Source organism: Plutella xylostella, chromosome 6 (genome assembly GCF_932276165.1).
Source record: "Plutella xylostella chromosome 6, ilPluXylo3.1, whole genome shotgun sequence".
Taxonomy (NCBI): domain Eukaryota; kingdom Metazoa; phylum Arthropoda; class Insecta; order Lepidoptera; family Plutellidae; genus Plutella; species Plutella xylostella.
Genome location: NC_063986.1, coordinates 4,918,343 through 4,930,429, shown reverse-complemented (window position 1 = coordinate 4,930,429; position 12,087 = coordinate 4,918,343). Strand labels below are relative to the sequence as shown.

The following is a 12,087-nucleotide window of genomic DNA, read 5'->3' as shown; positions in this document are numbered from 1 at the left end:
ATCTGTGTTTATTTACTATACAAAGGTAGGTATTTAGGTTAGTTTAAGAAGTATTTTATCCACTATAACTGCAACATTTTTTTAAATCATAATTAAGTTAATCGACGCGGTCCCTATATTCATTATTTATTATTAATCAAATATACTTCGTAAGCGTGAAATAACGTGACATAACTCGAAAAATACGCTTTTGGTTTATTTTTCAATTAGTAATAGAGACTCTTTCTCGCTGTATGTATGTATGTATACGTAACCGATGGAATGGCAGCTTTCTTTCGCCAGTCACAGTCGCACAGTAAACCAGTGTCGCATATTGATTGCAACGTCCTGAAGGCCTAGCACGGGAGGCGAGATGTTATAAAAAAATAAATGTTTTCCGTTGCGTACTTGCTCTCGAAGCCACGCGATTATGTGAGTGAGCGCGACGCAAAACTTTTGGCGTGAGCGTCTTGCACCCCGTGCTAGACCTTCTGGTGTACATTGTGCTGGAGTCACGTACTGACCGCCTTTCGGTTTATTTTGATTATTAGTAGCTAAGGCCGTTTGTTTGGATTTTCTACGTTTGAATTCGACGACGTGTCGTATTTTTGTGCAATTGGCACCTTAAAGTAACATAAGGTGCCAATTGCACAAAAATACGACACGTCGTCGTCTGATGCAAACACTGTCGTCGGCGGTCAATTAGTACCTTTATAATTTATATACTTACTTAGGTGTATAAAAATATGTAAGGATTTATAATATAGTTCGTTTATGTTTGACGTATGGTATAATATTGGATTGGGGGTAAGGTAAGGTAAACGAGGTAGCAAATCTCATGCAAATAATATTTTACGTCAATACAGTATTCATGAATTGCATGACAGTTTACAATTATTCAATGCAAGTAGGTACCTAGCGTGCACATTGCACAGTGCCTGATGCGGTACAGCGGATGTATTATTCATCTAATAGAGGAGGTAAATTACGACTAAATGACAGGTTCATCGAAAATGGCTTACAGTCGAAACTAGATTATATCCTCCCAGTAAAACCTAAATGTGAAATATTGTAAGTAAGTATGGATGAATGGGGATTTGCGGGAAAACAGATTTGTATCTGGTTTAAAGTTAAAGTCCAAACTTCTATCCGTAGAGAAGTACTAATTGAAAATATGATCGAAGTAATCGATACCTCGTGGATATTTTGAGAGAACAGTTGCAGAGAAGATGGCTCATTTTCATGCGTTTCTTTTGTGTTCGATGCGCCACCATACAGGGTGTTGCTTTGCTGTATATTATACTGGTATTTGTACAGGGTGTTGCAAAAAGGGTATAGTAAGCCGAAAGCTACATGTGCAGCATGGTATATCTAAGTTAATGAAATCAGAATTTCAAAATTCGCGAAAAAAAATATTCATTGTCCATAGAATGAAGCACATGTAGGTTTCGGCTTACTGTACCCTTTTTGCAACACCCTGTATAAACGTATATTTTTAAAGCGGTTGGTTGTTAACTTGTTAACGTAAAGAATCCTACCGTCATATTTGCTCTTTGTATATGTTAATATTCAGACCGTTTTGCGAACTGACTGATGTTACTTTGTCGAGTAAACTTTGAAACTTTAAAGTGCCTTTCAAAAACTCACGATAATTATTTTTATGCAGATGACTTGGTGCCCTTGCAGTAAAGCTTTTAAACCTTTTAAATATTGAACCATACTTGTATAATATATCTCTAGTAGGTGCTTACCTATTATTCAGTTCTTAGAAAATATAATTATGTATTTATTCTGCCTACTTCGTATTAAAAGGTAGATTTTTATTAGCCCTTCAAAGCTATTCTTTATTACAATGAGCGTCCTTTACGATTGCGTTTTAAGGTTCATTTTACTGGATCCATTTTCTTTTGTGACGTTTATATTCAACAATGCTATAACGAAACCAATTTGATACAGAAATGTCATTCGCACGGCGCTTTTCCTACCTGAGCTTTCGTTTATTTTTGCTGAGATCGTAAATAAAAAGCCTTATTTACAGCCACATAGAGATGAGAGAGAAACTCGACTCCCAAAGTAAATGTATGAATCAATTAGGAAGTGTCAAGTTTTATTTTTTACTCAATCTGCAGTATTAGAAGAAACTTAGGTAGCTATACTAATTACTTGCAAAATTTTATAGTTAGGTCCTAGGTTAGCGGGAAATGTATTTTCCTACGTATTTCTGCTCTCGTTTCACTTGAGAACGTCAAAATAGGCGTTTTTAACCAGCCTCAAGGGACTGTAGACTTTATTGTAGATACTTTTGTTTTAAAAAACTCGACCCCGAGGGTAAGGTTATTTACCCAAAGACATACAATACAGACACATAGACGTACATACGGACGGACAGCAAAGTGACCAGAAGTTCCGTTGCTCAGCCCCCAACGGAAATAAGGTTAGTTTAACAGTTTACCGTGACTGAGTATCTGTGTGTCTGTCTGTGGTAACGTAGCTCCCAATCTGAATTCAAGTAGAGTTCGGACCGGCCGGTGGCGGTGGCGCGTGGTGCGCCAGGTCATGGCTTCATGGCAATTATGACGCACGCTGTGCCATGAGTCCATGACACAGAAACAGAGCTAGACGTATTTATTTATATGTAGTATACACAGACCTAAGGCGTTTCGCTATCGTGGGAAAACTGTTATACATATTCATACATATTAAGCGCACGACGACAAATGACAGAATGCAGAGTAACACAAAAAGTTGCTGCACAGCGCGTCAAAAAGGCACCAGCTCAGCATGTGCCGTAGACAGTGACTAGTTATTGGACAATGTACATATATAGGTACAATGTGTATATACCTTAGGTAAGTATATAAATAAAAAATAAAAAAAAAATTACCGGTAGGTTACCTTTCAATACATTTATTCCACTATCTATGTACTTATAGGATACTCTATTATAACAGTCACAGCCGTGGTCAAACTATGATTAATCTACCCAATGTTACTAATACCTATGACAAATTGCGGGTTCGGTATCCATACAGGTACCTATTATAGGGGAGGCCTGTAAAGTACTAAATTAAGCATGACCTAAAGTTTTGTATTACACAGAAACCTCGCATTTTTGGGCTTCTTTAAGTGGATTGCGTATGTTTAACACAGACACATTATAAGGTTATTTTTATTTACCTATGTAGATGTTTTAAGGTGGAAAGACGAAAATACTTTATAATGTAGTAATTTAAGTAAAAATATATTTTAGGAGTCATCTCATCACAGTAGCATTATTCCACACAAAAATTCAATAAACTTGGCTAAAATAAATTCTCTTTCAAAATAAAACAGCCTAATTATGGCTCTAAAGAAGATTTATTTTGCAAACGGAAAAGGCGGCAGCTATTATTTGTTGTTCACATTTTATAATGAGCGCAGATTTATTTTATAACTGTGGCTATATTGTGACATTCAAAAAATATTGAAATATCTTTCTAAGTTATATACGGGCCAATTCAAATGAGATCAAAATGCATTTTTGGTGTCATTAATTCATGATTGAAAGGTTTGCTTTGACCTCTGACACATGTTTCTTTTTAAATCAGTTAAGTACCTAATTCGTTTAAATTCTAATGATTGTAGGAGATAAATTGAATAAATTAAGCAACGTAAGTAAAGAACATTGTACCAATACCAAAGCTTTTATTGTATTTTGTGACAAAATGAAAGAAAGGAACACATTAGAAAATGTTTTATACAAGCGACAGATTTAGCATACCAAACGAAACCCCTGAAGGCAACCTAAGCACGTTTCAGGGTTTCAGACGGGAATAATTTCAACCAATCCCTGACTTTCGCTGCAGCTTCAAAGTGCTTTAGTTCTTTAGTCCAAGAAAGAACGAACATGCAATGCTTTCAATAGGATTTGCCAAAGAGATCTTATCTCATAATCCATAACTAAATTACTGGTTTATGTAAAGATTACTGAATAAAAAATATACCTAAGTATTTTCCTCTTGTAATTAGAGTTAGTATTTTAGGTATGTAAGTACCAAATATTGGAACTACAGAAGATAATCAAATAACGTAAAATTAATAAACCGCAGAATTTGTAATTAGGTTTACTGAGGATTAACGAATTTAACAGACATGCTGGTCATTTGTACCAAATTCAATATTCGAATCATGTATTTACTTATTTGTTATTATGTTAATGGTAAATTTAATATTTGAATTAATTAATTTGATTGTAAATCGTAGTTTGTTGATAGTGCCTGCATGTATACTTACTTATACTTACCTTAATTGTGTCTATGTTTAAATGAAGTATTTAATAATAATACCTACTTATTTACTTAGGTACGTCCAATTTCTCATACTTTACTCATAGAAGTAAGTATCTAAATCAACAAAGTCTCCAAGTTTTTTGTTCGTTAATTCATGTATCGCATCGCATTGATATTATATTTAGAAGTTGCTGTGTGGAATATATCTTCTAAGAGCCTCTACTTACTCTTCACTACAAACTATAGCCTTTACCCATATTCTTGCATAACTCACCGCCTACATCACCTCCTAACTTAACCATCCAACTCAAAACAAACCTTATATCCTCGCCCATAGAAGTCAATCAATTCCCATCTAACATACGTACAATGTGTCAACTGCAACAAGTACATCTAGAAGCCAAAACACTCGGCCAACGAATTAAAGACCTTAAGTAAGAGGTGCTACGAGTCATTCTATACCCGTAAGTTTAAGGCTTCGTATTCGTAACGTTATGCAAGAGCCATAACCAGGTACATTTTTAAGGTCACTTGATGGTTTGTGAATGTTTGTAGAAACTAAAACGACTTTAGAAACTTCGTATTGTCAACGTCGGCTAATGCTGGGTGTAATTTGTGTGGCTTTTTGTAAAAATATGTTTTAAGTCTTATTTGGTAAGTGTTAGGGTTAATATTCGCGGTGCTATGATGCGTGCTACTGTGGCTACGGTGTAGTGTGGTGATTTGTAGTGACTATGAATGGGATGCATTGTATAAATGGAGGAAGTTATTCTAGTGTAGAGCTAGACCGGATCTCTGTGACCTATATTTTAATGACCACCGGCTTAAGGCAATATAATAATATGATGTGCTCGTATAATCAATGGTTACAAAGTTAATCATTTATGAACCTATAAATTCTGATTTGGGCAGTAGGTAAGTAGTACATACACATTTTTATGTAAGTTATTAATTCATATTTCTGCTGTTATAGGTAGGTATTAATTTTTAATTATTTCTTTAAGTAAGTACATTATTTGTTAGGTTTATTGAGTAAGTAATACGGTAATTTTGTTTAAGTATGCTGCACATTTTTGTAAGTACCTATATGGCCACTATTCCTCGCTGCGTTTTGTTGATGACCCGCAAACCCACAACAACAATTATAGTATTAGTTACCATACGGACCTTCAGAATACCATTTTAATTGAAAAAACGTGTTCCAATCAAACATCTAAGAAAATTACTCAAAGAACGGAAACCTGCATTCAACTTGCACATTTAAAGCCAAGGCATTAGCAGCTACAATAAAGGAAGGCTCTGAATAACGTACTCATATATTTATCAAAAGACGTGGACTTGTGAGTACAAACGGTGTTTGAGTCATAGGTACCTAATAGCACGTGTATGTACGGTGGCCTGCGCCTAAAAGTATACAGGCGGAGTTTTTAAAACAGCGATCCCTGATGATTAAGGGACCAGCTACATCTGTTATAAATCCGGGGACGTGTTGTGTGTGATGTGTGTAGCAGTGGTGTTTATGTGGATGTGCTTGAGAAGCATGTGAGCTTGAGATCGCTATTTTAAAAACTCCGCCTGTATACTTTTAGGCGCAGGCCACCGTACATATACCTACCTTACCTACCTACTTAGTTACAAATCTATGTATGTATGTATCTACGTATGAGGTGGTTTAATATCCTTACGTTATTGTGGTGCTGCAATGCCTGACTAATGGTCATAAGTATGTAGAGACAAACCCATTTGTCATACAAATGATTCCGATTCAGACATTCATGTGAGGATAATAATTAAGACAATGTCCACATTTTTGTATCGTAGCTTTGCACTTTTCGCACACAGAAATATTATTTTCTTTTTTTTGGTAACTTTTACCAAACGATAAACGAAGTAGAAGTTTAGTCGGTTTTTTTAAGATACATTTTGTACTAACCTAACTGACAGACAGACAGGCGACTATAACACCTTAGTAATCATGATAGGCGACTACGACTCAAATGTGGCCCTGGCTTAAGAAGGCTTTAATATGTTCGAAAGTGCTTGTAATCAATGTTTGTGGACGCCATAACAGTTAGTGAGAGTACTCACGAGCGGTGTTCCACAAAACACTCATTGCCGTGATCGTGGATCGTCTCGTTTCACGCAATTTATTGGGCTGTGAAATTTAGTGACAAGTCTAATTGGAACACCAGTTGGTTTCGCCCATGCCGCGGTCTGTATTGAACCAGCCACTTGGCAAAGGGTGAAGGACGAAATTCCAGTATAACTTCGGAAAAGTAGGTACAATAGTTTTTGCTTGATTTGTAAAATTAATTAAGTGTTATAATTATATTTTAGCCTTGTAAGATACGGTCCAAATAAAATAGGGAGATAGAGAGCTTATGTATTATTAAGAAAAATTATAAATTAATGAACAGTAAACAATAAAAACAAACAATTACTTAACAGCAATAAATTTCATGCTACATCATGCTTTTCTTATCAGCAAAATCGTAAACGTCTTAAAACTGCAAAAAAATGAAACTAGGTAATTCAGAATTATATAAAGGTCAGGTTTTATAGATGCTTTTGGGTTCAAACTTAATGATTCTGCGGAAATGTTAACATTCACTTATCAATCTTCTTGCCAACAAGAAAATCCTGTTTTCATTTGCTTATGGCTTATTTCCTAAGCGCCCTTTAGACCGGAAACCGTCTCTTTATATTCCTTACCCATTTCAACTAATTACCGTATTAAACGATGAAAAGGGACGAAGCTATTAATTTGAGCTGGACATGTGTGGGCGAATGTTGCAAGAGCAGGTGTGAGAGATTGACCCCTCTGACCTTGGTAATAGAGCACATGTAGTAAAGTGACAGATGACAGATGCCCATTACGTCATTGTTTATAAAGTGGACTGGGGTGAATCACTTGTGAGCCAAATCGATGATGTTTTAAATCTTATTGGATGATTAAGATCATGAATGTAAGAAGGAAGTGTTTCATTTGTAATGTCTGCTGTGACGGATGCGATCGCAAATTGAATTGGTTTTATTAAACTACGAGTACAGCTGAGTAGAGTCAATCAGTAATAATGTGATAGGCTACCCCAGTCATCATTGAGGTCCAACTCATGTGACTGTGTCTCAATCTCCTCTAAAGTCGATCGCAAATGAGCTTAGAAGCTGAGGAGTTGTTATAGGCATGACCATTAAAACACTACTTAAAGATAAATCAATATTTATTAATAATTAAACTCGCGTTACACTGTAAGTATTTACAATGTCCCAGGTACTTACTATGTATTTCAAATTCACTGTCGTATATTTAACAACTCATATGCGTCATCACCACCAGTAGACATAAAATCCATTTTACATAATATTCGGCATGTTTCATAAAATCGCTTCATATCATATCCAATTTATCGACGGTACTAATTTTAGGCTCACCCTCACGCCCGTTTATGAGTTCACAGTCCATTGACGGACGTGCGCGCATTAACGGCTGTTACCTAGTTAAAAGTTAATTCTGGACTTGATGAAAAACGTACACCGGTTCGAGTCTCGACGTGGAAATGCGCGTGAGTCGTTGTTTACGTTAGCTGACGTCTGCGGTGGAGTGATTCATTATTGGTTTTAAGGAAAAACGCGGTTATCTGTTGTCTATTTGTGGGTAAAATAATTATAGGTTACTAGTAGGTGACAACCACGGTATTTATGTATACTTATTATTACACTCACGGGCAATGAAATAGTTCCACTCACAAAAAGTGAACACCAAACGACCCAAATTTTTTCAAACATGTCATTTAAAATTTGAACAAAATATTACCGTATTTAGTTGGTAATATCCTGAGGCTCTGTTAAATATACTTCAATGTTGTAGAAGGCGTCATTAAGCTAGCCTTTTCCTTTTAGTTTAGGAGTAATTTTGTGTTTTTCTCAGTGGAACTTTTTCATTGCCCGTGAGTGTATTATGTATAGGTATTAGGTACCTATCGTTATCGTTCATTCATTCAATTTATTCATTCAATCGTAATACAAGAATAAGTGTTTAATAACTATTAATTTTAACCTTAATTGCCAGGTTCTAAACATGCTAAGTATCGTACATCTTAAGGTACCTAATGAAATACTCCATAGCTCAAAGTAACTTTACAACGCAGGCCCACATTCCGTTTAGTGGGTCAAACCTCTAACTATCGCCATGTTTTTATATTCACAACGTGCCCAATGTCAATATTACCTCAACAGTCGGCACTTATGCAATATGGCCTCCGCGGGAAAATCTCTAAGGTCCGCTAATCGAGTTACGACCTTACGGTTGTGGGAAACGACTCATATTGCAAGGAAACAGATGGGTCTGTATTACAAAATAAGAGGTTCTGTTTTCTTTTTAAGAACAACTGTGGTGTGTGTGCCAGTAGCGCGATGGTTTGGTTAATTTTGAATTTGGAATTGTGGCAAGGTCGTCTAGTTCCTATGACTGCTGCAGCTTTCTATTTATGGTTAACTTATTCCAAGTATCTAAGCTCCGCTTTAAAAAATATTGAAGCAACGGTAGTGTCCTAATTTTAGCTCTAAAGGTGCCTTATTCAAACTAATTACTTACTTTAGGTAGGTATCAAGGTACAATTTTTATTACCCACCAATGGCAAATTTAACCTAAATTAATAAATACTAATGTATAGGATGCCTGTAATCCTAAATGTGAAGTACTTACAATATGTTGTAGTTTTTAGTGAAATTCACAGTAAATTTAACACAGATAACAATGTTTTCAGCTCCAGGAGAGCCGCACTGAATTGTGTCTAAAGTCCGCTAAAGTCTATACAGTCTTATTTCGGAAAAGAAAGAAACTATCTAGCCTAGTTGGTAGTTGGCAGGCTTGCGGCGAAGGAAGCGATCAATCTTTTAGAGAGAGTCCCAGAACATTTTTCGGACGTATCAAATCTTTATAAAAATGCTACTATTATATTGCTCTATAGCATGATGCTGAGCGCGAACCCTTTTCGACACAGGGCAGCATCAGCAGCTCAGACCTACTCTTTTTTTATTTGTAGTGTGTGTCTGAAATTTATTTAGGTTAGTTACTTACTTTATTTTCTTTTCTTTTTTCTTCTTTTGAAAATGAAAAAATGAAATCCTACTTATCTCTACAAGACATATAACATTAAGTAAGTATAAGTACCTATTCAGACCGATACCAACTTAAGATAGGAAAATTAGCTACTCCAACACGTATAGGTACAGTCAGCTGCATAAGTAGCTACACACTTTTGTACCTTGTCAAACTACCTAATAAACAAAACGTCAATTTTTGAATGATTGAATGGGCAGTTTGTGAGTTTGACAAGGTACAAAAGTGTATAGCTACTTATAATACTTATGCAGCTGACTGTACCTACCTATCCACTAAGATGAAAATCTTAAAGAATCCTTGACTGAACGTCGACCGACTGAAGTGCTAATTAGGGTAGGTACCTTTACTATACCGGGGCTAGCTGGTAGCTGGTACACCGCAAAGGTGAAATTAGTACGAGTGTACTTAGTAGACGTAACTACATTGGTACACGAAAACCAGCAAAGGAGAAATCCTTATTTTAATATGGTATTATCTATCGCAATCCCCTCCAGTGTTATTAGTGAAAACTTAAATAAATAAGTGAAAACTAAATAATATGGAGCAACCATACTGTATAGGTCATTTAGATAGCTGATATGATTTGGAATTAGGACACAACATAATAGGTACATACACTAATTACGGTAGGTAACTCATATACTAGGGAGGCATTGGTAAACTTTCGTCACAGAATATGTCATGTAGGTAACCTACCTACGCAAAGATTAATACACTTAAAAGTTAAACATAACGAGCTATTAAACAAGGATAAAAGTTGGAATACTCTTGCCCTATAAAGGACTTTACGGTCCCTTAAAAGGGAAAGTGTTTTCAGTTGATTTACATTAAGTTAATTCGTTCGTCTCTGAAAATAATTGGAAAACGTGAAAATTATACTATGTGCGATACTATTAATTGTTTGCTCATATATGTTTTTACTCAAGATGAAACATAAAACACATAATCGTTTTCAATCAATAAATCAAACGGGAAAAACATTATACAAACCTCTTGAGCAGCAGTTCCACAGAACTTGCGAGATTCAAAACAACGCATAAACACCCCCAAAATACAGCTATCGAACCAAAATGCACCAGCCGCCCCTGAACTTGACGTCAGCGTTGCTATAGAGATGCTCTGAAAAATGAGCTTTCTCCCCCAAAACTAACACACAGAAAAACTCACTGTTAAAAACAAAAAAAAACACTGGCCAGTTACAGAAGAAAAATAATAAGAAGATTAAAATAGGTTTGAGTTTTGACACATTGAAGTCGGATGTTTTTTTCACAATTTCAAATATGGAATTGGTTTTTTTTTTCACGAAAGGCGCGCGCTTCGAAGGCGGCACAGGGCGCACTACGTAAATGTCAGCGGCGAGCGCTCGTGTGCGGACCGAGGTAAAGCCGAGACCACATAGGAGGTAATTTTCTTCAATTTAATTGACTCGGTCGTAGCGTGTAGCGGTCGGATGTAGTTGACAATTAGGTACTGTGGTATAAGGTTGGTTTTATTAAAATATACCTAGTAAATAATTTTAATACATTTTATATTTTAAGTTATCCATCTGTTTGTGTAGGAAACTAGGAACTTAGGAAGCAATTATTTAACTGTCAAGGTAAGGTTAGGTACGGTACAACAATATCTTAAAATTAAATACAGCTTTTTTGAAGTTCAATTTTATTGTTGTTTGTTGGTATCAATGTCATAAAAATACGGTGTGATGCAAGGTGAACATTTGCTATACCACTTTGCTGGTATAGTATCAGAGTGGGAGCGGTGGAAGCTAAGTCGGGGTAAGCGCCCGCTTCTCACGCCAGAGATGCGGGTTCGAATCCCGGCTCTGACATGTACCAATGAGTTTTTTGGAATTTAAATATAGTGTTTACCATCACTCTAATACGTATACATACACAAACGTCATTGGACCAGCGTGGTGGGAAATGGTGGTGGTGGTCCAAGCTTAGTAAGACAGTTTAGACCTTAGGGATACAATGTCGTACAAACTGCGTGAAAATTTCGGAAAACTCTCTCAACTGTGCACGCGGCTTGAGAAAGAGCGAGGGAGAGGCAGCATCGAACGTACATCCGATTTCCTTCGCTTACATAACGCGGAGCTTCGGCGCCAACCCTGGGAGCCCCGCCGCCCGCGCCCCGCGCCCGCCCCGCCGCCGCCCTCGCCCCTCCACCCCCGAACTAGGTTATACGACGGAATTCGGACCCCTATTCAATTTTAAGACTTGTGTGACCGACAATTATTTTTATCCACAACTTACTGTTATTATTTCATAATATTTATCCAATTAAATAAAATATCCTACTGGAATAATACCTGTATGATTGGCTTTTTTATTGAAGTCGTGCGTTTCCGGTAAAGTGAAAGCGTGAATCGACGGCGAAAATCTTCAATGGGGCGTGATTTATTCCTCCTAAAGATTCTTGACTGCCAGCTTTTTATTCAGCTCGTTAGACTGACTTTAGTAGAATATTTTTTTCTATACGTAACCAGAAATAAAACAATATTATTATAGGTATTTTTTATTATTTACGGACTGACCTTGCTGCTCGTCTTGAACAGGTTACAAAACGTTACCTTTTTGCCTTTTATTATTAATATAACGTGGACGAGGTCCTTTCGCAGATGTTTTCATTCAGCTCTATCAAATCCCATTGATGTAATAAATGAGGGTCCCTATTTGCTAAGGATGGAAGCCATTTGCAAAAGTTATTATATTG

The 12,087-nt window shown here is 36.4% G+C and overlaps 1 protein-coding gene across 1 annotated transcript in view; it reads right to left on the bottom strand.

Moving 5' to 3' along the window:
- LOC105382045 (chaoptin) overlaps nt 1-10,737 on the bottom strand; it is a 41,733-nt gene extending 30,996 nt beyond the window's left edge. The window contains exon 1 of the mRNA XM_048621654.1: nt 10,363-10,737. The gene's annotated coding sequence lies outside the window, so the exon portion shown is untranslated. The remainder of the gene's footprint in view (nt 1-10,362) is intronic.
- Between the last annotated feature and the right edge of the window lie 1,350 nt (nt 10,738-12,087).